Genomic DNA, 14,155 nt, shown 5'->3' with positions numbered 1-14,155 from the left:
GTATATCGGGCTTCCCTGGTGGCGCAGTGGTTGAGAGTCTGCCTGCCAATGCAGGGGACAGGGGTTCGAGCCCTGGTCTGGGAAGATCCCACATGCCGCGGAGCAGCTGGGCCCGTGAGCCACAACTACTGAGCCTGCGCGTCTGGAGCCTGTGCTCCGCAACAAGAGAGGCTGCGATAGTGAGAGGCCCGCGCACCGTGATGAAGAGTGGCCCCCGCTTGCCACAACTAGAGAAAAGCCCTTGCACAGAAACAAAGACCCAACACAGCCATAAATAAATAAATAAATAAATAAAAATTAAAAAAAAAAGAAGGTATATCTTAAGAGCCATACCCTCAGTTTGATTGAATAAGAAAAAAGATTAATTTCTCACTAAAAGAAGCAGTTTAAAACACCTGATTAACTTGAACTTGGCTTTTTGAGGAAAGAAAAAGCATGCTCTGAGGATCCTTAAACACAAGATAGCCCTCATGTGAATCTGAGGCTTGAATCAAACTGTGTGGCCTCCAAAAGTCAAAGATGAGAAACAAGAATGATATCATAAAATGATGGACTAGGAAGCCCCAGGACCTTGTTTCTCCATCAAAATATCAAAAATAACAAAACTGGGTAAAATAACCTCATAGGAACTCTGATGAACAGTCAAAGGTCTTTGGCAACCTAAAAACACCCAATTAAGAAAAATCCACATTAACAATGGCAGGAAATTTTATGGCATTTTTACTCACCCATGTCCCACACTGTCCCTAGCATGGCAAAGTATTGTTCAGGTGGAGACAACAACTCAGTTCCCAATTTACTCCCTCAAACAGGAGGGAGTAGAACAGACCATGTTTTCAACATTCTAACCAGTGTGAGGGATACCTGAAAGAATTATCCCCATTTCACTTAACTCAGATATCAGGTGAGAAGAAGCAGCAGGCACTTCTCAGGAAAGCTACAGGGAAAATAAGATCCACAGACACCTGGGGGAAGAGATTGCAGGTGGAAACATACCAGAGACCAACTAAGGAACTCAGAAAAAGTTAGAGGGAGACTATTTGGGAAATTAAACATTCAAAAGAAACCATGTAATACAGGGGAATCAAAAAATCACACAGGCCCAGGCAAAATGTATGCTCAGAAAAGTTTTCAGAAGACTTTAACTTCTGGCTGTTTGCAAGGATCGCACCACACCAAGGTAATTAGTGAAGAACTATCTCAGCACAGAGTTAGTCCACCAAGACTGAGAGAAGCAGCTGGTTTTTTTTTTTTTTTAATGCTCAACTTTCAATGACAATAAAAATCAAAAGGCATACAAAGAAATAGGAAAATATTGCCCATTTGAAGGAAGAAAATAAATTATCAGACACCTTCCCTGAAGAGATACAGGAATTAGATTCAATAGGTAAAGTCTCTAAAACAACTGTCCTAAATATGCACAAAGAGCTAAAGAAATATACAAATAATGAAAGGAACTCAGGAAAATGATATATGAATAAAATGAAAATATTAAAAAAAATATAAAAATTATAAAAAGGAACTGAACAGAAATTATAGAACTAAAAAATAACATAATTGAATTGAAAAATTCACTAGAGAGCTTCAACAGCAGACTCAAAGAGGCAGAATAAAGAATCAGCAAACTTGAAGATAGGTCATTTGAAATTATTGAGTCTGAGAAACCAAAAGAAAAAAGAAGAATGAAGAAAAGTGAGCAGAGTTTAGGGAATTTACAGAACACCATCAGGTAGACCAATATACACACCATGGAAGTCCCAGAAGGAGAAGAGAGAAAGGGGCAGAGGATTACTTGAAGAAATAATGGCTGAAAACATCCCAAAATTGATTTTTAAAATCTGAATATGTAAATAAAAGAAGCTCAGCAAACTCCAAGCAGGATAACCCAGAGACCCATGCTGAGACACATAATAATAAAACTGTTAAGTATTGATTTAAAAAATCCTCAACTTGGACTTTCCTGGAGGTCCAGTGGTTAAGACTCGGTGCTTCCACTTCAGGGGGCATGGGTTTGATCCCTGGTTGGGGAATTAAAATCTTGCATGCCACTCTGTGCAACCAAAATAAAAAATAAGTTAAAAAAAATCCTCAACAAAATACCAAGAAATCAAATTTTGCAGCATATTAAAAGGATTATATAGCATGAGCATGTATTTTATTCCTGGAATACAAGGGTAATACAATATATGAAAATCAATCAGTATAATACACCACATTAATGGAGTAAAGGAAAAACACCCCACAGGATTTTCTCAATTGGTGCAGAAAAGGCACTTGACAATTTCAACACCTTTCATGATGAAAACATTCACCAAACTAAGAATGAAAGGAAATTTCTTCAACATAATAAAAGCCATGTAAGAAAAACCCACAGATAAGATCAAACATAATGGTGAAAGATTGAAAGGTTTTTCCCTAAAATCAGGAACAAGACAAGGATGCCCAATTCTGCCACTTTCATTCAACAAAGAACTGGAAGTTCTAGCCAGAGCAGAAAGGCAAGAAAAGGAAATAAAGATGTCGAAATTGGAAAGAAAGAAGTGAAATGATCTCTTCACAGATGAAATTATCTTATATGTAGAAATTCCCAAAAGATTCCACAAAACATCTATTAGAACTAATAAACAAATTAATCATCTTGCAAATCCAAAATAAATATACAAAAAATCAGTTTAGTTTCTATACACTAAAAATGAAAAATCTGAAAAGGAATTTAAGAAATGAATTCAATTTACAATAGCATCAAGAAAAAGGAAAATACTTAGGAATAACCTTAACCAAGAAGGTGAAAGACATGAATACTTAAAACTACAATCAGTTCTGAAAGAAATTAAAGAAGACATAAACAATTGGTAATACATCTCCTGTTTATGGATTATAAGACTTAATATGTTAAGAATGGCAATATTACCCAAACCAATCTACATATTCAATGTAATTGCCATCAAAATTCCAATGAATTTTTTTCAAAAATAGAGAAATTTATATGGAATCTCAAATGACCTTGAGTAGCCAAAAATATTTTGAAAAAAAAAGAACAAAGTTGGAGGACTCATAATTCCTGATTTCAAAACTTACTATGAATCTACTGTAATAAAAACATTGTGTTGTTGACATTTAGACAGATACATAGAACAATGGAATAGAATAGAGAGTCCAGAAATAAATCTCACATATACTGCCAAGTGATGTTCAACAAGGTTGCCAAGACAAATTAATGGGGAAAGGACAGATATCTATGTGCAAAAGAACGAAGTTGGACACTTACTTTACACCATATATAAAAGTGTATGCAAAGTAGATCAAAGACCTAAATATAAGTACTAAAAGCATAAAACTTAAACGAAAATATAGGGGAAAAGTGTCATGGCGTTGGATTTGGCTATGACAACAAAAGCACAGGCAACATAAGAAAATAGATAAAAAGGACTTCATCAAAATAAAAAAAAAAAAACATATGCATCAAAGGACACTGTCAAGAAAGTGAAAAGGCAGCCACAGTATAGGAGAAAATATTTGCTAATTGTATGCCTGATAAGGGATTAATAGTCAGAATATATAAAAAGCTCATACAACTCAACAAGAACAACAACAAAAGAAACCCAATTTAAAAATTGTTATACAATTCTCCAAGGAAAATACACCAATGGCCAATAAGTACATGAAATAATCTTCAACATCACTAGTCATTAGGGAAATGCAAGTTGAACCCACTCAGAATGGCTATTTTAAAAACCCCAGAACAGAAAACAAGTGTTGAGAATGTGGAGAAATTGGAGTCTTGTGCATTGCTATTGGAAATGTAAAATGGTGAAACCTCTGTGGAAAGCTGTACAGCATTTCCTCAAAAAATTAAACATCTAGTTATTGTATGATTCAGCAATTCTCCTTCTAGGTATATGCACAAAAGGATTATAAGCAAGGACTCAAATAGATATCTGCGCACTAATTTTCATAGCAACATTATTACAGTAGCCAAAATAAGGGAACAACCCAAATATCCATCAAAAGATGAATGGATAAATGTAATGTTTTATAAACATTCATACATACATTCAGTGGAATATTATACATAAATATAATGGAATATTACTCAACCTTAAAAGGAATGAAATTCTGATACATGGCAGAATATGGACGTTCATACTGAAGACATGCTAAATGAAATAAGTCAGACATAAAAAGACAAATATTATACGATTCCACTTGTATGAGGTACTTAATATAGTCAAATTCATATAGACATACAGTAGAATAGTGGTTACCAGGGTCTAGGAGGAGGAGGGAATGGAGGTTTATTTTTTAATGAGTAAAGTGTTTCAGTTTGGGATGATGAAAAAGTTCTGGTAATAGATAGTGATGATGGTTGCACAACGATGTGAATAGACTTAATGCTGCAAAATTGTACATTTAAAAATGATAAATTTTATGTTATGCATATTTTATCACAATAAAAAAAATCAAAGCTGAACCCCTAGTTTACACTTTCCTGTATTGGTAGTGCCCCCCAAAACCTAGCATGAATAACCAATATCTTCTATAATGGAAAGCATTTTAAACTCTCACGAACAAAATGTCTCACAGATAACATTTCACCAAACATAAGTTCATAGTAAAAACAAAAACAAAATAAAAAAAACAAAACCAAAAAACCCACATAAGTAAATAAGACATCTTATGTGAGAATCAACAGAAAAAATATACTATATTGAGACTCCAAAGACTGCATAAACTTGAGTCACTAAGTACAAGATACTATAACTATATAAAATGGACATATGTGAAATATAAAGATACAGTTTCAACATAAATGGATGGGAAAAAATAGACATCATGCTGTCAGTAGGCCTATCAATGCTATATTAATACCAGGCAAAATAGACTTCAGTGTAAAGAGATAAGAGGGACAATTTTGTAATGACTAAAGAGTCAATCCAGCATGAAGGTTGACAATCAGAAGTATGTAGGCACCTCAAAACAGAGCCTCATAATAAATGTAAAAAAATTTGACAGAATTGAAGCCAAAAACACAGTTATAATTGGACAGCTTCACCTCTATCTTTCTCTTTTTTTCTCTGATCCCCATCATTATTTTGTAGAAAAATTAGACAAAAAGTGAAGATATAAAGCATCTAAATAACACTATTCACCACCTTGACTTAAGTAATATTTACAGATCACTATACTTAAGTTCTTCACAATACATTTTCTTTTCAAGAGGACATAGCCCTTTCCAAAAGTAGACCATGTTAGGCCAGAAAAATAAATCTCAACTCATTTTAAAAAGGTAAAATCATACAGAATATATTCTCTGATCACAAAAGAATTAAAATAAAAATCAAGGAAAATATTCAGCAGCATGAGCTGTTGTATATTTTGGAGATTAATCCCTTGTTGCTTGCTTCTTTTGCAAATATTTTCTCCCATTGTGAGGGTCGCCTTTTCGTTTTGCTTATGGTTTCCTTTGCTGGGCAGAAGCTTTTTACTTTAATTAGGTCCCATTTGTTTATTTTTGTTTTTATTTTCATTACTCTAAGAGGTAGATCAAAAAAGATCTTGCTGCAATTTATATCAGAGAGTGTTCTGCCTAAGTTTTCCTCTTAAGAGTTTTATAGTACCTGGCCTTATATTTAGGTCTTTAATCCATTTTATTTTTTTGTACGGTGTTAGGGAGTGTTCTAATTTCATTCTTTTACATGTAGCTGTCCAGTTTTCCCAGCACCACTTATTGAAGAGACTGTCTTTTCTCCATTGTATATTCTTGCCTCCTTTGTCATAGGTTAGTTGCCCGTAGGTGTGTGGGTTTATCTCTGGACTTTCTATCCTGTTCTGTTGATCTGTATTTCTGTTTTTGTGCCAGTACCATACTGTCTTGGTTACTGTAGCTTTGTAGTATAGTCTGAAGTCAGAGAGCTTGATTCCTCCAACCAAAACATAGGCAGAAGATCTAAATAGACATTTCTCCAAAGAAGACAAATAAATGTCCAAAAAGCCCATGAAAAGATGCTCAACATCACCAATTATTAGAGAAATGCAAATCAAAACTATCATGAGGTATCACCTCACACCAGTCAGAATGCCTATCCTCAAAAAATCTACAAACAATAAATGCTGTAGATGGTGTGGAGAAACGGGAACCCTCCTACACTGTTGATTGGAATGTAAATTGGTACAGCTTCTATGGAGAACAGTATGGAGGGTCCTTAAAAAAATAAAAATAGAGCTACCATATGACCCATCAATCTACTCCTGGCCATATATCTGGAGAAAACCATAATTCAAAAAGATACACGCACCCCAATGTTCATTGCAGCACTGTTCTCAATAGCCAGGACATGGAAGCAACCTAAATATGCATCAAGAGAGGAATGGATAAAGAAGGTGTGGTAAATATATACAATGGAATGTTACTCAGCCATAAAAAAATGAAATAATGCCATCTGCAGCAACAGCGATGGACCTAGAGACTGTCATACTGAGTGAAGTAAGTCAGAAAGAGAAAGACAAATATCATATGATACTGCTTATATGTGGAATCTAAAAAATGTTACAAATGCACTTATTTACAAAACAGAAATAGTGTCACAAATGTAGAAAACAAACTTATGGTTACCAGGGGTGAATGGGGGGGGAGGGATAACTTGGGACATTACGACTGACATATACACACTACTATATATAAAATAGATAACTAATAAGGGCCTACTGTATAGCACAGGAAACTCTACTCAGTACTCTCTAATGGCCTATATGGGAAAAGAATCTAAAAAACAGTGGATATTTGTATATGTATAACTGATTCACTTTGCTGTACACCTGAAACTAACACAATTTTGTAAATCAACTATACTCCAATAAAAATTTTTAAAGAAAACAAGAAAAATAAGATATTTAGAAAAAACTCAGTAAATTCTGTACACAATGGGTTAGAGAAGAAATCACAAGTAGAATCAGAAATGTTTCAAACTTAAAAATTATGAAATTAATACATGTCAAATTTATGGGTTGCAGATAAAGCAATGCTTAAGGGAAAATTTATAGCTTAAAAGCTTAAATACATAAAGAAAAAACTGGTCTAATTCAATGATTTAATGTTCTACCTTACAAAGGCAGAAAAACTAAATCCAAAATAAGAAAAATAAAGTATTGAAGACATTGGTAGAAATCAATTACATAACAAAAAAATAGAATATGGTTCTTTAAAATGATTGACAAAATTCATAAACTCTAAGCTAGACTAATAAGTAATAAGGAAAGAGAATACAAATCCTCGTTAGGGTGAAATAGGGCTTATCATTGCAGATTCTACATCCATTAAAAGAAAAAAAAAGAATATTATAAACAACTTTATGCTAACAGATTAGACAATCCAGATGAAATGGTTACATTCCTTGAAAACAATACATTAAAAGTGACACAAGATAAAATTTAAAATCTTAATAGTCCTACATCTACTAAAAGATTGAATTAGTCATCATACATCTCCTCACAAAGAGACTTCCAAGACCACATATCAAAAATTTAAGAATAAATAACACCAATCTTCCACAAAGTTTCTCAAAAAAATATAGGAAATGAGAACACTTTCCAGCATATTTTATTTTATAATCTTATTTTTTTATCCTGAAGAAGTTGTTACAATAAAAGAAAATTATAGATCAGTATCTCCCATTAACATAGATGCAAATCATTTAATGATTAATTAACAAATTGAATCTAACAATATTTTTAAAGGATGATATAGTATGACTAAATAGATTTCTCCCAGAAATGTAAGATTAGTTCAATATCTCAAGAATAGGATAATATACAGTTTCTAATTTCTGGAGTTAAAAGACAAGCTAGAACTCGAACAGAAGACAAATATATTATACACGTTTGTAGAGATGATTGAAAATAACATATCTTAAATCACTTGAATTGTTCATGAAGATGGTAAGAGTATATATTGTCTTTAAAATTTGTTAAGAAAAATATAGAGAATATCATTTATACTAAACTAAATGAATAGAAATAGACACTTATACAACAAATCACAAGAAATTCCACCAAATGAAAAGGCATACTTTTAAAAATGCACATCCCAAAATTATGAATTTGATTATATCTTGTAATATAATCCTTATATTATAAGCCTATAATGTAAGTGTTAAAAAATTCAACAAATTTGTAATATAAAGAACACATTCTCTGAAGAAAACACAAGAAGTTAATGACACAATATTCAAAGACAATATGATTATGTATACATATAAGTCCAGTTCAGTCTATATAGTAATTATTATAATTTATTAAAAATACAGCATGTTTGTGGCATATAATGTCAATATATCACTGTCCATTTTATTTCTTTACACCAGTAACTGTTGGAACATTTCATTTTAAAGTTGTCACATTCAGTAACAACAAAAATACATAGGCATTTAGGAAGAAATGTAATGTAAGACCTTTTTTGTAGAAAAGTATTAAACTTTAAACAGATCTAAAATAAATGTATGGATATACTCTGTTCATTAATAGGAAGATAATATTAAAATAGATACCAATTCTACCCAAATTCATCTGTAGACTGAATTCAATTACAATAAAATCCCAAGGGTACAGTTTGTGCAACTGACAACATAATTCTAGTGTATATGGAAGAGCTGTGGGCCAAAAATGACAAAAGCCTTATTAAGAAAACATGCGGTAAGGGTCTTGCCCTACTGATAATCCAAGCTTACTATAAAATCAAAGTATTAAGATGAAGTGGTATTGGGAAAATAAATAGGCTAATGTAAATCTATCTCTATTAGACTTTGTGATAAAAATTATTTAAACTTCCCAAAGAACAAATGTTCAGTCCATAATCACAATCCCAGAAAAAAAAAATTACCACTGCAGACCATTTTGATATCTTAGTTTATGGTATGGGCACATCACATAATCTTTTCTAATCAACTGAAAATTTAGTATTCTAGTAACTGGAACTCCAGGATATTTGTATTGGCTACATGGCCTAGAAATCTATGACATATTTCTTGCTCAAAGACTTTAAAAAAAACGAATGGCCTTGTTAATGCTGAGAGTTGCTACATTGACAACCTCCTCTGAAATAAATCATTTTTTTCTTTTCCATTATAGTTTATTACAAGATGTTGAATATAGTTCCCTGTGCTATACAGTAAATCCTTGTTGTTCATGTATTTTATATATGGTAGTGTGCATCTATTAATCACATATTCCCAATTTGTCCCTCCCCCCCACTTCCCCTTTGGTAACCATAAGCTTGTTTTCTACGTCTGTGAATCTGCTTCAGTTTGTAAATACTTTCATTTGTACTATTTTTAGACTTCACAAATAAGTGATATCATATTTTTCTTTCTCTGACTTAGTATTATAATCTCTAAGTCCATCCATGTTGCTGCAAGTGGCATTATTTCACTCTTCTTTATGGCTAAGTAATATTCCATTATATATATATATATATATATATATATATATATATATATATATATATATATATATACACACTAGATTTTCTTTATCCATTCATCTGTTGATGGACACTTAGGTTGCATCCATGTCTTGGCTATTGTAAATAGTGCTGCCATGAACATTGAGGCACATGTATCTTTCTAAATTAGAACTTTTATTTTTTCCAGATATACGTCCAGGAATGGGATTGCTGGATCATATGGTAACAATATTTTTAGATTTTTCAGGAACCTCCATACTGCTTTCCATAGTGTCTGTACCAATTTACATTCTCACTGACAGTGTAGGATGGTTCCCTTTTCTCCACACCCTCTCTAGCATTTTTATTTGTAGACTTCTTGATGAGGACCATTCTGACCAGTGTGAGGTGATACCTCATTGTAGTTTTGATTTGTATTTCTCTAATAATTAGCGATGTTGAGCATCATTTCATGTGCTTGTTGGCCATCTGTATGTCTTCTTTGGAGAAATGTCTATTTAGGTCTTCTGCACATTTTTTTGACTGGATTGTTTTTGTTGTTGTTGTTGTTATTTAGTTGTATCAGCTGTTTGTATATTTTGGAAATTAAGCCCCTGTTGGTCGAATCACTTGCAAATATTTTCTCCCAGTCCATTGTCAATGGAACAGAATAGAGAGCTCAGAACTAAATCCACACACCTGTGGTCTATTAATCTTTGACAAAGGAGTCAAGAATGTACAGTGGAGAAAAGACTGTCTCTTCAGCAAGTGGTGTTAGGAAAGTTGGACAGCCGCATGTAAATCAATGAAGTTAGAACATCCCCTCACACCCTACACAAAAATAAGCTCAAAATGCCTTAGAGACTTAAATACAAGACATGACACCATATAAAACACCTAGAGGATAAGATAGGCAAAATAGGCAAAATATTCTCTGACATAAATAGTAGATATATTTTGTTAGGTCAGTCTCCCAAGGCAATATAAATAAAAGCAAAAGTAAAATAAACTAATGGGGCCTAATCAAACTTATAAGCTTTTGCACAGCAAAGGTAACCATAAATAAAATGAAAATATAATGAAATAAATCTTACTTTTTAACTCGATCTTGAATGGGGAGCAGCCATGTGAGCTAACCACACTGCCGGTTTGTATTGTGTTTGTGATTCATTCAGTACCTGGACTTTCATTTGAGTTTGGCACTACATGGGACCAATTACCCTTTTGTGATTTTTCTGTAGCAATTGCCTCTACTTCAGGAACATGACTAAGACCCTGGGATCTCTTTTCACAGAGGTCACCAAAGAACCATCTGATAATGAGAACTTTGGGCTTGAATCACAACCACGTCTCCAAATGATTCCAAGCTTAACAATCTCAAGAGCTCTTCAGAGCTTACTGAAGTATGTATCTGTAGAATTAGTTAGAAATGCCTTTGGAAATAAAATCCATTAAGTATTTAAGGGACTGTGAGAAGAATTTTATGTGAATAGGAACATTTTAAAATAATTACACATGCCAACATGTTGGGGCATAGCATCTAGGATTCATGAATGGTAAATCATGACGAGGACAACAGAATTGAATTTCTGCGTCCCAAACTTTACTGTCACTACATAAAAATAACTACTTCTGTTCAAAAATGCTTCGAGCAAAAGCTCTAATGTTCCAAATGATCCTGCAAATCCCATTTCTATATGCTTTTTAAGTTGTTTAGTTCTGAATCAGCAGTCTAAAATTGTGTTTAAACACTGCAGGTAACCATTTCCGATGGAACAAATAGGAAGGAAATCAGGTTATGGTGAGGGCACCCAGCAGGACTCTTTTACTGTCTACTCCATGTCAGTGTAAAATGATTTCTTTAAGAAAGACACTCAGCAAAAAGAGAACAGATTGCAGGAAACATGTTCTGCATGCAAGAAAGAGCAAAGAGATAGGATACAGACTACTTGCTGATAATTATGCAAAAGGTTTTAAAAGATCCACAGAAACATTATAGCTATAGCATAACAATATTGTAGCAGGTGGAAGCTGTACAAACTAGGTTTGCTTGCAGCAGCACAAAACAGATAATACATGAATGATCTGGCCTATTCTCTTTCTTTTATGCAAAATATTTGCTAGCTCATAAGTTCCTGATGGTTTCTTTATCATGGTTCATGTTACTCAAATTACTATTTGCTAAGCACAAAGTTTGAGTTAAATAATAATAACAAAATAGTGCATCATGTAACAACTGAAGAGAAATATATGCATTAAGAATAATCCTAAAACAACATAAAATTCTGAGCATGTAGCTGGAAGAAATATAAAGAGCTCAGGAAATTGAGATATATTTGTGCTTACAAACTTAATTAGCTACATGCTTGTTAAACAAAGCAGTATACAGAAGGGAACATTATCACAAAGGGTAAAAGACCCTTCCAGCCCAACCTTGAGCACCAAAAGGCAGCTATTTCAGTGAATGAAAGCTATGGATTCTTCCACTTTGTGAAGAACATACTTTGGGATATTATTAGTGGGTGGAGAACTTTTTTTTTAATTAAACATTTTATTTTGAGATAATTTTAAATTCATGGGCAGTTGTAAGAAATAACACAGAGATCCATCCCTATGCCCTTTCCCCAAGTTCCCACAATGGTAGCACTTGCAAAACCATTGTTCAATATCAAAATCAGGATATTGATACTAATACAGAAAACTTCCATCACCACGAGGATCCTCCACCCTTTTTAACCACATGCATTAATATTACCCCTAATTTTCATTCCCAACTGCTGGTAAGCACTAATTTGATCTCCTTTTCTATGACTTTGTCATTTCAATAATGTTAGATAAACACAATTTTAAAATATGTGACCTTCGTGATTGGTTTTTTTCACTTAGCATAATTCCCTGGAGATTCATCTAAGTTGCTGTTTGTATCAATAATTCACTCATTTTTATTGTTGAGTAGTACAGTGGACCCTTGAACAACACTTTCTTTTCTCCACTAGACACAGTACTACACAATCTGGCATTGGTTGAATCTGCAGATGCTGAACCATGTATAGGGAAGAACCAAGATACAAAGGACCCTTGTATAGGGAGGGCTAACCATAAGATATACCCGCATTTTCGACTGCATGGAAAGTCAGCGCCCCTAACTCCCAAGTTGTTCAAGGGATTTATATCATGGTATGGATGTACTACAGTTTGTTTAATTATTCACACATTGAAAGATAGTTGGGTTGTTCCCAGTTTTGTATTATCATGAATAAAGCTACTATTAACATTCCCATAAACGTTTTAGTATGAACATAAATTTTCATTTCTCTGGGTTAATTTCCCAAATGTGCAATGCTGGGTCTTATGGTAGTTGCATGTTTAATTTTATAAGAAACTACCAAACTTTTCCATAGTGGATGTACCATTTTACATTCCCACCAGTAATGTATGAGTCATCTTATTTTAGTGCATCCTTGCCAGCATTTGGTGTCACTGCATTTTTATTTTACCCTTTCTGACGTGTCTGTAGTGATAACTAATTATGGTTTTAATTTACATTTCTCTAATGGCTAATGAAGTTGAATATATTTTCATGTACTTAGTTGTCATTTGTATATCCTCTTTGGTGGAATGTCTGTTCATGTCCTTTGTCCATTTCTAATTGGATTGTTTGGATTTTTATTATTGAGTTTTGATAATTCTTTTCAAAATATTAGTCTGTTGTTGGATATATTGCTTGCAAACACTTGTTCTCATCCTGTAGCTTGCCTTTTTATCCTCCTAACAGGGTCTTTTTCAGAACAACCTTTAAAATTTTTGATGAAGTCCAATTAGTAATTTTTTTTCCTTCTGTCGATGTCAAGTTCATCATAAATTTCAAGTTAAATTTTGTATAAGGTGTGAAGTTTAGATAGGGGTGGCTTTTTATTTTGTTTTTTTTTTTTCTGTTTTGATTTGGATTTTTACTCTTCATGGTGGTTATGGGGTGTGTATGTGTGTGCACATGAGCACTAGTGTGCACATATTATCTATTTGTTTGTTAGTTTGTTTTTATTTTTTTGCTTATATATGTCCCATTGCTCTGGCACCAGTTGTTGAAAATGATATCCTTTCTCCATTGAATTGCTTTTGCACCTTTCTCAAAAATGATTTGGGCAAATTTGGATGGATTTTATATTTTTGGGTTACCTTTTCTGTTCCACAGATCTATTTGCCTATCCATCCACCAATATCACAGTCCCTTGATTACTCTAGCTACCTAGGCCACCCTAATATCAGGTAGAGCAATTCCTCCCACTTAATTTTAGTATTTAAAGATTTTGTTTTAGATATTCTAGGTCTTACGTCTTAGTATAAAATTTTCGAATAGGCTTGTTTTTATGCTATAAAAAACCTAAATACTTCAATTTCTTTGGAAAAATTATAAATTGTATTATTTTTAAATTTCATTTTTCATGTGGTAATTATTAGTGTATAAAAATATGATGGATTTTTGTGTGTTGATCATAATTTCTGTGAACCTGCTGAATTCATTAGTTCTACAAGTTATTTTTGTAGACATCTTGGGATTTTATACATAGAAAATCATGTCATCTACAAATAGGGACAGATTTATTTTTTTCCTTCCCTATATGTTTGACTTTTGTTTTCTTGTCTAATTGCCTTAACTAGGACCTCCATTAGAATGTTGAATAGAAATGGTGAGAGCAAACAATCTTCTATTGATCCTGA

General features: G+C 33.1%; 1 protein-coding gene across 1 annotated transcript in view; it reads left to right on the top strand.

Moving 5' to 3' along the window:
* The window catches only part of LOC309620732 (tigger transposable element-derived protein 1-like), a 69,941-nt gene that overhangs the window by 29,044 nt on the left and 26,742 nt on the right, over positions 1 to 14,155 (top strand). The window contains exon 2 of the mRNA XM_082377598.1: positions 314 to 14,155. This exon is cut by the window's right edge and continues 26,742 nt beyond it. The gene's annotated coding sequence lies outside the window, so the exon portion shown is untranslated. The remainder of the gene's footprint in view (positions 1 to 313) is intronic.

This window comes from Balaenoptera borealis, assembly GCF_965194805.1.
Source record: "Balaenoptera borealis genome assembly, chromosome: X".
NCBI classification, from domain to species: Eukaryota; Metazoa; Chordata; class Mammalia; order Artiodactyla; family Balaenopteridae; genus Balaenoptera; species Balaenoptera borealis.
Note: the sequence above shows the minus strand (reverse complement) of the source record. Positions and strands in the feature narration are given on the sequence as shown.